The sequence below is a fragment of the Lissotriton helveticus genome, chromosome 4_2 (genome assembly GCF_964261635.1).
Source record: "Lissotriton helveticus chromosome 4_2, aLisHel1.1, whole genome shotgun sequence".
Taxonomy (NCBI): domain Eukaryota; kingdom Metazoa; phylum Chordata; class Amphibia; order Caudata; family Salamandridae; genus Lissotriton; species Lissotriton helveticus.
In genome coordinates, this window is record NC_136064.1 from 8,682,058 (window position 1) to 8,697,563 (window position 15,506).

Sequence of the window (15,506 nt, forward strand, 5' to 3'; positions counted from 1 at the left end):
GTTTTATTTTTGTGCTACAGACAGGCTGCATCATTTAAATTGCCACGCACATTTTGGTGCAGGTTAAAAACATTGCACAAGAAAAACATGAAAGTGAGGCCTGAAAATGCTTTTGCTGAATTAACATGTTTTTTTGCAATGTAGAGAAAAAGTGGCCTTTTTACCTTTGAAGATTAATAGAATGTGTTTCTCTCTTCCCAGCTCATCCATGTAATCCAAATTTATTATTCCTGTCTTAATAGACTTTGACTTGTTGCATATTTTGATAAACATTTTCAGTTAATAACACCTCTTTTTATAATGTGTGTGAATTAATAATGCACGTGGGAAACATAATGGACTGATTTACATGAAATTAATATTATCTTTGTGTTTGTTTTATTTTTGGGGCCTACACAAAACATGGCTGCCTGTGAATCCATCAAGGCTATGGCTTGCAATTTAATGAGAAGGGAGCATGCGCAGACTGTGGCAGCTTTCCTCATGACAAAAAGTCAAGGACAACCTGAACTGTACATTCTTGTGACTGTGCCAATGTACCAGTTAGTTAAAAGTATCCGTTCTGACTACGTTATGGAAGGAAGGAAGAGAATCAGAATGAAACATATTTCCTAGTAAATGTTGCAAATGTTTATAAATGTAGTTATTCATGTATGCTTCTTTTGTTAAAACTGGTGAAGTCAGGTTTTTAGAATGAGTCAGGGGAGTGAGAACTCATGCCATCATGACTAACCAATCACGTACAGGTTTCCTGAAAGATGCTACATCTTTGTGTAATCTGCCAATAATTAGGGTATAAATACTGTCCTCTCTGGATGGGGGCTGGCTTTCTCAGCTCAGCTGGCTTCTATGGGTTAGGTACGCGAAACGTCCCGGGAGATTGCTGAAGGGGAGGTGCGTCCAAGGAGATTCAGGGGGAGGTTTCTTGCTTCCACGTCATATCTTGGCACTTCAGGCCACATTCCTTTGAGGCCTGTGAAGGATGGGCTGCTTTCCTCTTTAGACACAGACAGACAGAGAGTACAGTGGATCAGGATAGAATTAGATGCTAAACTTTAAGTTTATGCTTTGACTAATAATTAGGTCTGAAAAGATTTATTTGACTTATGCATTTATTTCTCTTTATGGGAGGTTTTTGCCAACTATTTAATTATTGATTAGCCTTACAAGACTATTTTTCTTAGAAACGTTTTAAGACTTTTGCGCCACATTTTCATAACTACATGTAATGCTTATATGCAGACTGTAATGTGTTCTGTATTATTGATATTTTCCCTGTTTTCCAAATTATGTAACCTGATTGATATTTTACTAATGAATAAAGGGTCAGAGAAAAATTAACTTTTGACTAGAAAATAAAACCCTTTAAAATACTCAACAACTCTCTTTATTGGCTTGAATAATAATTGCAGTTTTTACTGTTCATGATTATTTAAAATCTCCTGAAGGTAATACATGGTGTGAAGGGCCCAACACCTTTTGAGCGGTAAATTAGAGGTAGCATGAGGGTTTTGCATTGAGAAACTACCAGAAGAAATTACCGCTCCATCAGAGCCACTGACCCCGCATATACATAATCTTTTAAGAAGAAGTCTATGAGATACGGTGTCAAATGGTGCGCTGAGGTCCAACAGGATCAGCGCAGCAGTCTGCCCTGCATCTGCACATTTCCTTAGAGTTTCCGTAGCAAGGAGTAGAGCTGACTCTGTGGAGTGGGCGGCTCTAAAACCAGATTGTGAGGGGTGAAACAAGTCATTCATGTTAATATGAATGACTAGTTGCTTGTTGGCTACTTTCTCTGCAATTTTTGCGAAGAACGGTAATAACGAAATGGGGCACTCGTTTTCTAGCACCAAAGAGTCTATTTGTGTTTTCTTCAACAATGGTCGCACTATCGCTTGTTTACTCTTCTGAGGAATTTCAGCCAGATGAAAGGAATGAGCAATTAGCTGTGAGACATAGGGCAGAATAACGTTGCCTCCTTGCATTACGATCATGGGATGGGCTGGGTCCAAGGGAGATCCAGATGTAATTGCCCTGGCCGTACTCTTCAGTTCTTCCATTTCCGGCACCCTAAATTCATCAAGGAGTTCACCCTCAAATGCTGTTTCAGAAAGAAATTCCGGATTCTCACCCTGACGTGCTTCCACTGGGAATGCGTTTTAGATTTTGGCAACTTTATCTGCAAAAAGTCAGAAATATTGTTGCAGTTCTCCAAGGAGATAGACGTCGGGGCAGTTATGCATTCCTGCGATTTGAGGGTTTTCAAAATAGAGAACATTGCTTCCGAGGAGTTACTGGTATTTTCAATGTTGTCAGTATAAAAGTCACAGCATGCATGTTTCCCCAATAAGTGCATGATATTGTTTGAGTTCTTGTTTATAGTTTGCCCTACTCCTGGTACAGTAGCCCTTCTTCCACCTGCATTTTTTAAGCCATCATTAATGTGTCATTAAACCAGGGCGCTGAAACCCTCATTGACTTCTTAATGTTCAGTGTGGTCCACAATGCTATTTCATCCAATGCATCCGATATCCAGTTCTCGACATCCCTATTTGCTATGCTGATATCTTCGTTGAATATAGGGTTGATATTCAAAAGTACCTGCGAGAAAGTTTTCTGGGTTGAACCCTGCCTAGGCTTACTGGGGACAGGCCTGCGGGAAGGAACAGTAAAGGACCCTAAGTGGTGGTCTGACCAGGGGACTGCCCAGAGCATCCCCACCTCCATCTCAGATGAGTTGTTAAAAATCAGATCATAGAATGTGTCCTAATTGATGAGTTGGAGCACTCACTTTTTACTCCAGATTCAGCGACATAAGGTCCTTGCAAAAAGATTGTACTTCAAGGTTCTCCTTATTGTCAAAGTGCACACAAGGTCACCTTATAACACAGTGCTGGTTGAACCAATTTCTCCACCAGGCTCGATATAAATTGTGCTGTAGGAACTGGTGGGCGGTAAATCAGAAAACCCGCTGTAGTGTGGTCTTCAGCTGCACAAAAGAGTAAAAAAGAAGGCCTCACAGTTCTCAAGATTGGCCTCCTTTATGCAGAATTTCATCGACAATTTGTATATTATTGCAATTCCTCCTCGTCTTTGTATTGGACGATCCTGTCTAAGTATCCCAAATCCTTGTGGGAGTGCATCCAGGATATCAGGAATACTGGTTCAGCCATGTTTCAGTGAGAAACAGATTATTGAGCTTTTTATCATTTAATATCTAAAAAATCTCATATTTATGTTTCACTTGCAAACGACAATTCATTAAAAGCAAGTGTAATTTAGGTGCATGATATGTAGTCTATCTTTTGGGTTCAAAGTCCGTGTTGCAGGTCACACATTGTAATGACCCGGAGTCTGCTGTTAGTTTGTGTCAACATGATTCAGAGATTAGAGGTGCTAGGTTATGTAGGGCATCAGATGTATAATGTATATGTTGATGGGACTCCCAACTGGCAAGGGTTCTGGCCCCTGGTCGTGGACTGGCGCAGGCGGGTTTGCCTTTGGCGCGCCTATGGCGTGTCAGCGGTCCACCCGCTGCGCTTCAGCATTAGAGCTCTCATTTATCGGATCGGGAGAGTTATGATCCGAGAACAACTAGCCCAACAAACTTCCAAAATGGTGGTTGTAAGGCGTCTAGTTCAGGGACAGAGGGAAAGATCCACTTCCTTGGGACCACAAAGCTGAGGGGAAAAGCCCCAGCCCTCCCGACCTGACCCACGGCACGTAGCCTCTGAGCAGCCTATAAACAGGTAGAAAGGCTTTGCCTACACCCTGCAACACGCAGTAGTGCAGGGGGTCAAAACAGATTTAATTATTAAAATGTGCAAATTCAATTATTAAAAAGTGCTAAAGCTGTGCAATAGTCGTAAAATCAGTGACACCAGATCCCCTGTAAAACAGAATCACACTCACTCACGAGAGACCGCTTGTTCTTGGAATGTTGGTTAGACTAGGAGGTGGCTAAGTGATAGTTGTGGCAAGACTTCACTGGTGTACAGGATTGGTTATCCGTGTTTCATATGAAATTGTAAGTTTTCTCGAGAAAGGGTGTAAGTAAAAAATGTATGTATATATCATATACTTGCACATGCAAATTGGAACATGCATACATTTAGCGTACAAACGCAATACATATTTGAAAATCAACCAAGCCGAAGTAAATTACAATTATGCATAGGTGTTATTTATGGATGTGCTTTTGTAAATTAGCATTACTATCATGAAGGAAGTGGGAACTTGCAAACAGGTTAGGCTCTTAGCAAAATCTTCTAGTACACAAGAAGAGCTTTGAAATTTATGGAGGTAAATCAGAAAATCAGTACATCAATTGCTACAGTAATAGTTTAATTTACAAGTTTGCTTTCAAGGTAACACAATACTGGCTGTTCAGATGATACAGAGAGAAATGTGTGACAGGGTAAATCCTATAAGGGAACTAATGAGTTTGCAGATTTCTCAGATTTTGCTAGCAATTAAAAACATATTTTGTGACCTATATCAAATTTAGAGCCTCATTACGATGTCGGTCGGAAAGGCTCCGAATGGCATTCAGATTTTCCTAACCCGAGTCGAAACCCATGTTTCTGACCGACTCTGAAACATTTCTGACTGACTGATTATGATAGAAGGAAACCGTTCTGTCATTCCGACTCGGTTGTGACTAGCATTTGGAGAATCCGAGTCAGTTGGAGCCGATTCGTACAGCTCAATGGACAGCCTTTCCAACCGACCGATTACAGATTCCGACAGCCTTTCCAACTCGGTCTGTCCGACACGAAAAGGCTGTCGAAAACTCGCTTTGGGGGCCCGTAGCAGGCCCCGCTTCACCTGGAGGCCTCTGGTTGGGGTCCATATGGGTCCCACGGGACCCCTCTTTCAAACCATGCACAGTGTTGCAGGCACCTTGAGGTGCCTGTCACAGGGTGCAGGGTTTTCCGCAACCGCCCATTTCTTCAATGGGAGCCTGTGTTGTCGATTGGAACACAGGCTCTAATTGAAGTCCATGGAAGTCCGACTGAACAGTGTTCAGAGCCATCATAATCGGTCGGTCAGACTACCCAAACCCGAGTCGGTCAGAAATGATTCCGACAAGGAGTCGGTCTGAATGCTTTCCGACCGACATCATAGGGAGGCCCTTAGTGTAGTCCATCCAAATTTAAACTGGTGTAATCAAATCAAATTCTATAATGGATTGAATTTCCTCCATTTTTCAAAGAACAAATTGATCTAATACAACTATTCAAACGTGTAAAGAAAAATCTAAGTACATTGGGAATCATTTTAAACCTCCATGTCCAATACCCGTATCACTTCAGATGGGGAGATGATCCCGCCATCTGAAGGGCTAGGACTCTTCCTTAAAACCTTCTCCATACTTCTGAGACTATGACCCACAAACGGTAAGTCTAGAACAGTGTTCGACATATGCACAACTGTAATCACTGTACTTAATTAAATAAAAAAGATCTTCACAAATTTTAGCTTAGGAAGCACCTGAACTAAGCATTTAATTCACACAAGTAACAAGGTGAAGCATCCTTGAATTCACAATTCATTCTTATTTTCCTGTTTATTAGACAGAATGTTTAAGTTTATAATAATCAAATAAGGTCCATCTATTCATCATTTTTTCAGTTCTTCATTGTTCAAAAGTCTTCCTTTTGTTCAGTTACAGTCTATCCCATATATGAGGAATCCCACATTTATCTCATTTGCTTCAGAAACAACGTGCCTCTTGGTAACCCTCTTTCTCAAGCTTTTATCACTGTTCAGAATTCCAAAATAAATTATTCAGTGTTCATAATGTGCATACTGCATATCTACGTTGATAATAATACTTCATGAAATTTGAATGAGAGCCTTTCTTCCTATTATATTATATTGTTCCAATATAATTGTTTGCAATATGTATTGCTGATAAGGACAGATGCTTAAGTCAACCCTAGCTCTATAAGAAGCTCTCACAGCCTCTGCAGCAGCGGGGTGAGTCTTTTAGGACATGGGGATGAAAGCACCAGGACACTTCACTCCCCTCTGCCTTGGTAAAGTTTCTTAAATTGACACTTTAATATATTCTTTTTACTTTATATTCTGGAGAGTATTTCTCTTACATTCTGCTTAAAGCAGATGGTAGGTGCTAATTACTATATAAAAAATACATAGCTCTTTTCAAATTGAATGACCTTTTTAGGAATGTTGGGTAACCTAGGGTTAAGAGGTAAGTTGCTGGAATGCCACCTCTCTGACAGGTCATGTGAAAGGATTTTCTTTGTATATTCAGTACTTAGACTTTTGCCTTGTCTGATTTATCTAGTCAAACCTGGATGGTGGGACATCTTGGACAGAGTCAGAAAGACTACAGTATCTCAATGATCACAGCCCTGTGTGCCCCACTGAATGTGGTAACTAGGGGAATATTGCTGGCAAGCTTGAAGCACTGTCCTTCTCCAGAATAGCACATACGTATAGTTTCTTATACCTTGTTTAATACTAGATTAAATATGTTTATGTGAAAATAGCAAAAAATCCCAGGAGCTCAAAAACTAAATCTAACCTAGATTATAAAGAAATAAGTTCTAAAGAGCTAGTGAACGGTGTTGTTTTGCTGGGACAATGGTGAGTACTTAGGTTTCTATCTCCCTTGATTCTGCCATACTACTACAGTTCCTTTGGTATCTGGAAACATATCTTCTTTCCAAAAACATTTCCTCTTAAAGATTTCTTCATGCTGCATCTGAAGGTGCTGAAAGATGGAAGAGTTGCAATGTTGTACTGGGAAAATGTCCTAAAGAAATAAAAGGATATGAGTGGGAACAAGACTTGATATTCTGAGGCCCAGCCAGTTGCAAAGCAGAAACTGGAGAAGTTAGCATGATGGTTAAACACAAGTTTAAAAGGGGCACAGGTATGAACAACCTGTACCAAAGGTAACGTCCTCATTGTATTGTATTGTATTGTAATTGAATTTATATAGCGCTTACTACCCCTGACGAGGCGTCAAAGTACTTTTTCAGCAAGTAGCATGCTACTCCGGAACCCATAAAGGATCAGTGGTGAATTAGTATAGTGAAATTTGAAAGTAATTTGAGTGGTGGTTATGTTAGTCAGTTATTTGGATTCAGAAGGATAGTGGAGGGATAGAAGAGGGAAAAAGGTTTGCATTTATATAGCGCTTGCTATGCCTGATGGGGTGTCAAAGCGCTTTTTCGGTAAGTAGCACTCTTCTCCAAAACCCATAAAGGATTAGTGGAGAATTAGTATAGTTAAATATGAAAGTAATTTGAGTGGTGGATATGTTACTTATTTCTACTGTGAAGGATAGTAGAGGGATAGAAGAGTGAAAAAGGTTTGCATTTATAAAGCGCTTGCTACCCCTGATGAGGTGTTGAAGAGCTTTTTGGTGAGTAACACGCTACTCCAGAACCCATAAAGGATTAGTGGTGAATTAATATAGTGAAATATGAAATTAATTTGAAAAGTGGACATGTTAGTCTGTTATTTGGATTGAAAAGGATGGTGGAGAGATAACAGAGGGAAGGGTTTAGACAATGTTTTGTTGCTGTTTGTTTTTGAGGTCATAGCAGTAGGAGGAGGCTTGGAATGAGTAAAAGATGTGGCGCGGGAAGGTTCAGAGGGAAGGGTTTAGAAAGGCTTGTTTTGGGGATCGGAATAGTAAAAGAGGTATGAGATGATGCAAGGGAGGGTAGAGTAGGGAAGAGTCAAGAAAGGGTTATTTTGGGAATCATATTAGTTGTATGGGATGTGGGATGAGTGAGAGAGCGGAGGTGGAGGATATATTGCTGGAGGTATAGTGTGAAAAATAGGGTAGTGCATTGGAAAGTGTATTAGAAAGAGGTTTGAGATGAGTCTGAGAATTTAGGTAGAGGATACAGTGAGAGAGGTATAGGGTGGGAAGACAGCTGGCGTGACGACAGCTGGAAGTCACATAAAATACACTGTAAACATGGATATGCCACACATAACCAGTTTAAAATCTTGGCAGCTCTGTTAAATGGAATCCCCTATTATTAGAAGGCACAAATGTTAACAAACAAACAACACAACTATGCCAATGAGCACGAGGAGGAAATTGCATAGGATACCCGCCCGATATTATACATAACCCCACTGATATCACAAACTAGAACACACGTGTCAAAAAGGCCACAAAATGAGACTAAAGGCCGGCCATGTTAGGCGTAGATAAACCCAGGAGTTTGTGTGATGCACAAGGAATGAATGGTGAAGTACAGAACTCTGTGTGCTGCGTAATATGATTCAACAATGACAGATGGCAGCATATTCGAGTGTGGATAAGCCTATCAATTTCCCCGTAGGGTCGTGTATAATCTACAGGCATATGTTAAGGCAGTTACTTCCACATAGTTTTGACTACAGCTTGGAAATCTTCAACGCTCAAGTTCACACAGTACTTATGCTGTACCTGTTTCGTCGCTGTCCGGCTTTCCTTTATCAGGAGCTTCTAAAGGCTGCCTTTGGTCTGACGAGAAATCAAATTCTGTATCTGAAGTAGAAGCCAAGGTAAAATATCTGCAGCATTGTGACCATGACAGGTGTGGGTTCCGATTTAGCCAAATGGCTGCCCGGCACACGCTGTTCGTTCAGTGCATGCAGCACAGACTCCCTGCTGCCGGGCTGCGGGTTTTCTAAAAAACTGCAATAGATGAGTTTGCAGAGCTTTTCTGCAAAGCGACAAAGAGCGATTCCACATCGCTCGATCGCTGTGGACCCAACCACTACAAAGACAGGCAACTTTACTTGAAGCAAAAGCAATGGTGCACGGTAATGCGCTATGACACCTTTCGGCAAAGTTTGCACCATAAAAAATAGCATTAAATAATAAATAAGTAAACTACCGGGGTCTAAGGGGTGGAGGTGTCAGCGCTAGTCACTGCAAAGCACAGGCATCAGCAGGGGTCCCTGCATTGCCTAGGTTCCAGCCTCTCGCGCAGGGCAAGACTGGGAATGAAAAGGGGGGCTCTTGGCCCCCCCTCCCGCATGGCGGTGTGGCGACCGCTTCCTCCCCCGTGCCTCCCGGTGGTGGGGCGTGCCCTCAGGGGCGCGCCCTACCACCGATTGGCTGGCGCCCTCCCTGACCCGGATGGCATTGAATGACATCCGGGTCACGGGGGGGGCGGGCTGCAGGAGGGGTTGGGCGGAGGGGCGTAGCCACCCCCTCCCCCCCAGGCCCCTCGAGGATAAAGAAGCGGGGAGCGCCCAGGTGACCCCCTTGTTGCCTGGACGCTCCCCCACATCGGTCGTGCCCCGCGCTCGGGGCTTCGCGTTTTCTTTAATTTTTTGTCTTTGTTTTACAGGCGCTGCTGCGAAAACAAGCGGGAGGAGCAAGCACGGAGCAAGCGGTGTGCGGCGGCGGTTTACGACCCTCTCGGCGATCTCCTCTGGCATCGCAACCTAAACCGGCGCCACGTGGAGCATTCGTGGCAGGAGAGAGGAATTTTGTTAAAGCGAGTGCGGGAATCAAGGTATTTGTCGGGGCGGGTGCGGGCGGCATTGAAGTGGTTTGCTTGCTACTGCCGCCCGTGTCAGTAATCGGGCATTTTCCAGGCCTCAGGGGGATCGCGCAGTAATCGGGCATTTTCCAGGCCTCAGGGGGATCGCGCAAAAGAGCGGACGATCGGATTTGGTCAGACAGTGATTGGGATCGGTGTTTTTTGCGTGTGGGGGGGGGGGGCGAAGCAGGGTCGAATAGGGCAGCGCTTGCATGGGAGACCGGATGCAGAAAACCTTGTTGAGCAATTCGTTTTAATTGCAATTCGTGCTGTATTGAGCTGCTGGGAATTTACTTGGGGTGCTGCACTGGGGTGGTTTGAGGAGGAAAGAAATTTAAATAAATAGCATTGGGTGTTCTTTTGTTGCCACTCCTCCACAGCAGCTGAAACAGTATTTCCTTTTCGGCACATTATCAAGGGGTATTTTTAACTCCAATTGTTTGGAGCTGCTGTAGCTTGCCATTCTCAGTTACTAATACCTTTTCTATTGCAGGCAATACAATACAGTGTCTCAACATACCGCGTACGGTGAGCCCAGAGTGGTGAACGGCGGACGTCGTCACAAACCCGATACCGGCTGAGGTGCAGCGCAGGATTCGATCGGTAAGAGGAGAGCGGGGGCTTGCATTTCATCGCTTCTGGTAGCCGCCGGGTGGGTCTACGTTAGGTTTACTCAACCCTGACAAACCGGAAAAGCCGGGGCGTTGCGGTTACGGTCGCATGGTGCTTATAGCCCCCTGTGCATCCTCCATCTGGTAAAGGTACAAAGCGCACGTGGTGACACTACAAGTGTAGGGCAGTGGTGGGGGATCATGCCAGGGCCAAAGGGTGGTAAAGGAGGGTCCAGCATGGAGGTTATGATGCGCGCCATGATGCGTGAGATGAGCGACATTAATAAGAGGTTGAGGAAGATGGATGAATTAGAGGCCCGCATGAATGAGAGGTTTGCGGACCCTCCAGGCCCATCAGGTAGGCCCACCCGGCAGAAGACAGCCCCCTTGCCAAGGGGGAACTTCGCGACCCCACCAAAGAGGTCTAAGGCCAAAAAGCCCAGGTACAATGCCCCAGCCCCTGTGCCGGTAGTTCCGGTCCCTCTTGCACCTGTACCTGCGGTGCCGCCTCCTGTTACACCGGTGCCTATAGGTCCTGCGCCCGCCGCACCGGCTCCTGCCATGCCGGCGGCGCCCCCTCCTGCAGGGACTGTCCCCCCACCCACTCTACCGACCCCGGTCCCCGGTCTGCCGCCGGCGGCCGATCCCCTGCCTACCACACCAGGGCCATCGGGGCCCCCAGGGGTGCCCGTCGCGCCAGTAGGTAACTCGGACCCGGTCCCTATCGAGTTGCTGTCTCAGATAGCGGCCTTAGTGCCTTGGCTGCAAAAGGGGGGTGTGTTACCGGCTTCATCAGATCATGCTGCAGAAGCGGCACAGTTGGTAGAAAAGATTAAAGCTGCTACGGCGGCCGATAGCGTGGCAGTGCCCTTATCTTCTTCACTTACAGGTCCCAGTCCCGCCCCACAGAATGGAGATGGTGGTCTACTGGCCCAGGTGCCCGGAAATGGTAAGGAGGTAGCGCTGCCTCTCTTGGGGCACGGCTCAGTGCCATCCAGGAGCGAGAATTTAGCACAACACGTGTCACAGGCAGTGAAAGAGTTGATTTGGGCGGGAAAGTATGTCTACATTTTTTCCTTGTTACTGGACAATAGGGAAATGGAGCATGCCAAGCTACTAAAGGAATGGATGCATCCGAGTGAATGGCGGGCACAGTGCTCAAAGTTCAGGGTAGAGGAGACATTAAATAACTGGGTCAGGGCCTTTTCCGTCCTTACGGCTATCACGGCCAAACGCCCCCCGAATGTGCTGGCATCAATGGCTTGCTACCAGAGCAGGATTGTGGGTTGGAGCAAACAATACTCTGGGGATGCATGGAAGGAATATGATGTCAATTTCAGGAAAGCCAAGGAGTTTGATACATCACTGACATGGGATAAGGTTGACTCTATGTCTTGGCATAAGCAGTTCTCAGGGAACACAGCCCCTTCCCAGTCCACCAGTGCAGTTAGGGTGTTCTCTGCTAGACCCCAACAGCCCTTTCGGTCAGCCCAGGGGAACGAGGTCCCGGGGAAGAATAGGGGGGGGGGGTCAGAGAGGAAGGGAGTATGCTTGGACTTCAATAAGCGCTCCTGCACAAGGACGCCTGGCACCCGCAGATTTAGACATGCCTGTGCATTCTGTGGTCACCCTTCCCACCCCGAGTCAACCTGCAGGTCCAAGAACGGAAATCACAGTCAGAGGGGGAGAGGGAAACCAGAGTAGTGGCCATCAGTTGGGTGTCCCCACACCAATAGACGTTCTAGCGATGATCCCATGGTTGAACAGATACCCGGACCACACAGCGGCCACTCTACTTCAGGAAGGTTTTTCCCAAGGTTTTAGGATCCCGGCGGGGGGGTACACAGGTAGCGCTCATTGTAGGAACCAATTATCTGTAAAACACAATCCAGCAGTGGTGGCTGCTAAGATTAGCAAAGAACTGTCACTAGGCAGGATAGCTGGCCCTTTCCAGAATGTGCCTGTCCCCAATTTTGTGTGTTCACCACTAGGAGTAGTACCCAAGAAAGAGAAAGGCGAGTTTAGACTGATCCACAACCTGTCGGCCCCGCGAGGGGCATCCTTAAACGATGCAATTGATGAGGGGATTTGTAGTGTAAAGTATGCCTCATTCGACCAGGCTGTTGACTTATTGCGTGCCCTGGGGCAAGGAGCACTGATGGCAAAATCAGATATTGAATCTGCGTTCCGTCTCCTCCCAGTCCATCCTTCGGACCACCACCTTCTAGGTTTCACTTTCGAGGGCAAGTTTTACATGGACAAATGCATGCCCATGGGCTGTTCCATATCATGTGCCTACTTTGAGACATTTAGCTCATTTCTAGAATGGGCCATGAGACAGGCGACGGGTCACCAGCAAGTCATGCATTACTTGGACGATTTCCTGTTCTTAGGTGCAGCGGGCTCTCAGGAGTGTGCTTGGGCATTGCAGGAATTTTGCGTGCTCATGCGGGCTTTTGGGGTCCCGCTGGCGCCGGGGAAGACGGTCGGCCCGTCTACCTGCCTGGAATTCCTTGGTATCGAAATTGACTCAGTGGAGGGATGCTTCAGGTTGCCCAAAGACAAAGTGTCTAGGTTTAGGGCAGCTCTGCGTCAATGCCTACGTAAAGACAAGGTCTCCTTGCAGCAGCTGCAGGAAGTGGTGGGGCAACTGAACTTTGCACTGCGGGTCATCCCAATGGCGCGTCCATTCTCACGCTCTATTGCCCAGGCTATGAAAGGACTACGGGAGAAACACCACCGCACTAGGTTGTCATCTGAGGTTCGCCAGGACATGCGGATATGGATTGCATTCCTGGAGGACTTTAATGGCAGGGTAGTGTGGTCTGGTCCTCCCGCTACATCAGCGGAGTTGGGTTTATGGACAGACGCTGCTGGTAGTGTAGGCTTTGGCGCCATCCTAGGGACTAAGTGGGTCACCCAGCGGTGGCCGGAAGAATGGAGAGCATGGGGTCTGACCGCCTACATTGGCTTTCTGGAACTTTTCCCAGTGTGGGTGGCATTGAAGGTCTGGCCGGAACACCTATGCAATCAATCAGTGGTGTTCTGGTCAGATAACATGACAGTTGTGGAATGTATAAACCAACAGGGGGCCCGCTGTCCGTTCATATTGCGCCTGATAAAAGAGATTGTGTTGCAGTGCTTAAAATGGAATGTGGTTTTCAGGGCCAAGCATGTCCCAGGTATCCTCAACAATGCAGCTGACTCCCTTTCTCGCTTTAAAATGCAGGTTTTCAGGGAACATCTTCCTGCAGCAGACCCCTCGCCAGCGCACTTCCCGGCAGTACTTTGGCAGATTGGTGCCCCAGATTACAGGACCTCGTGGTTGCTAGCTTAGCCCCTAGGACCAAGACAGCTTACGAAGGGGCGTTTTTGTCTTACCGGGCTTTCTTGGGGCAGGAATGGGAGGTTAGGTGGGCACAGGAGGACAGCTTCGCGGCCTATTTAGAATGGATGCACAAGGAAGGGCGCTCAGTGGCAACCGCAAGCAGGCATAGGGCGGCGGTCTCCTTCTTTGCGCAGGCTAAGGGCATGCGTGACCCCACTAATACCTTTATGGTGCGCAAGGCTCTGAGGGGATGGCGCAGTTTACAGGGTCACTCTGCGGATACGAGAAGGCCCATAGGACTGGCGCGGCTGGCAGCCTTATTGGTGGCACTGCAAGATGTCTGTAGCTCAGAGTGGGAGGTACTTCTGTTCAAAGCTGCATTTTCCCTGGCTTTCTATGGGGCTCTGAGAATTGGTGAATTGGTGGCAGGGTCAAAAGGTGATAAGTTGGGCGGCCTACAGTGGACTAGTGTTAAGATCAGAGATGATACTATGTGGGTGACAATTCAGAGATCGAAAACTGACCAGGAATCTCGGGGTCACACCATAGTGCTCCACCAGGCCCGGGCCAACCCTTGCTGCCCGGTCTTTCACGTGGAGGTTTTCCACAGGCAGCGGGAGGGCACGGCGGGGGGTGCACTGTTGTGTCACACCGATGGTACACCATTGACCAGGTACCAGTTTAGGCGAGTTCTGGAGCTGACGGTCAGACAGGCGGGTTTAGATCCCAAGGAATTTGGCACTCACTCCTTTTGGATAGGGGCAGCAACTGAAGCAGCTTTAAGGGGTCTGCCAGCTGAGAACGTGAAGAGAATTGGGAGATGGTCATCTGAGTGTTATAAACGCTATGTACGAATTGACAGGTTGTGACAGGACGGTACTCACGCCTTGTATGTCTCTGGGTTTTTGCAGTTTCTCAAACCTGTGACGCGGGGGAGGAACTCGCCACCGGGCGTCAACAGTCTACACCATCACAGCACAAGCAACATGAAGAACGCCGGACAGTGGTGACTTGGATTGTGGGCCATTCTTATGTGAGGCGTGCTGAACGTGTTTTTCTTTCAGGAGACCGTAAGAAAAGGGCGGCGCAAAAGGGGTTTGATATCTCATTCTTTGGGAGAGGGGGTTTATGCCTCAGCCAATTTAGGAACTTCTTCCAGGGACTCTTAGCTCAGCAACCCGCCTCCCCGTCAGTGGTGATACTACACCTGGGGGAGAATGATCTGGCCAAACTGGGGAGGCGCATCCTTATCGAGGAGATCATCTCCACTGCGGGGTGGGTGGCCAGGACTTGCCCGGGTTGCACGGTAGTATGGTCGCAACTTATCCCTCGGTGGCAGTGGCGAGGGGGGGACTCGGTCAGGGCGTTGAATCACTCAGTAAAGAGGATCAACACACAGTTGGACAAACTATTTCGAGCCCCCCGGTTGCAGACGATTCCACATGGGTGTATCTGGGGCGAGCAGTTCTACCTGGGAGATGGGGTACACTTGACAGAGGCAGGGAACGTCCTGTGGTCTAATAATCTCTGGGCCTGGTTGGAGGGATTTGCTAGGTGAGCACGCTCCTGGTTTAGGGCTAGAATGGGGGAGGCCAGATCGTCGGTTAACAATGCTGGCCTGTGGCGGTAAGGTCATGACCGGTGAGCAGCTATTTTAAGGTCTGAGGGGGCGGGCATCATCCTATGGAGGTTCCCGCCCAGGGGAAGGGGCCATTGGCCCCTCCTAGAACTTCAGGGGCAAGGTAACTGGTGCTTCAAAGGGGCGCGGGTTGGGGAGTAGTCCCGCTTTCCTTAGGCTGGTAGCCACCCCGTGCGCGCATACTTATGACGTCAATGGATGGCGCAGAGTAAGGGCCCTCCTTTAGTGGGTAAATGAAGTTCACGGCGTGGACCGGGTAAATTACCGGGCCCGGCTGCGCATGCGCACATCTTTAGGTGAGGCGCAGCTAGTAGGACCTGACACCGGTTAGCGACCTTGCCATATGGCCAGAAATGTTAGTATACAAAATTCAGATGAGGATGTTAGATTCGGTT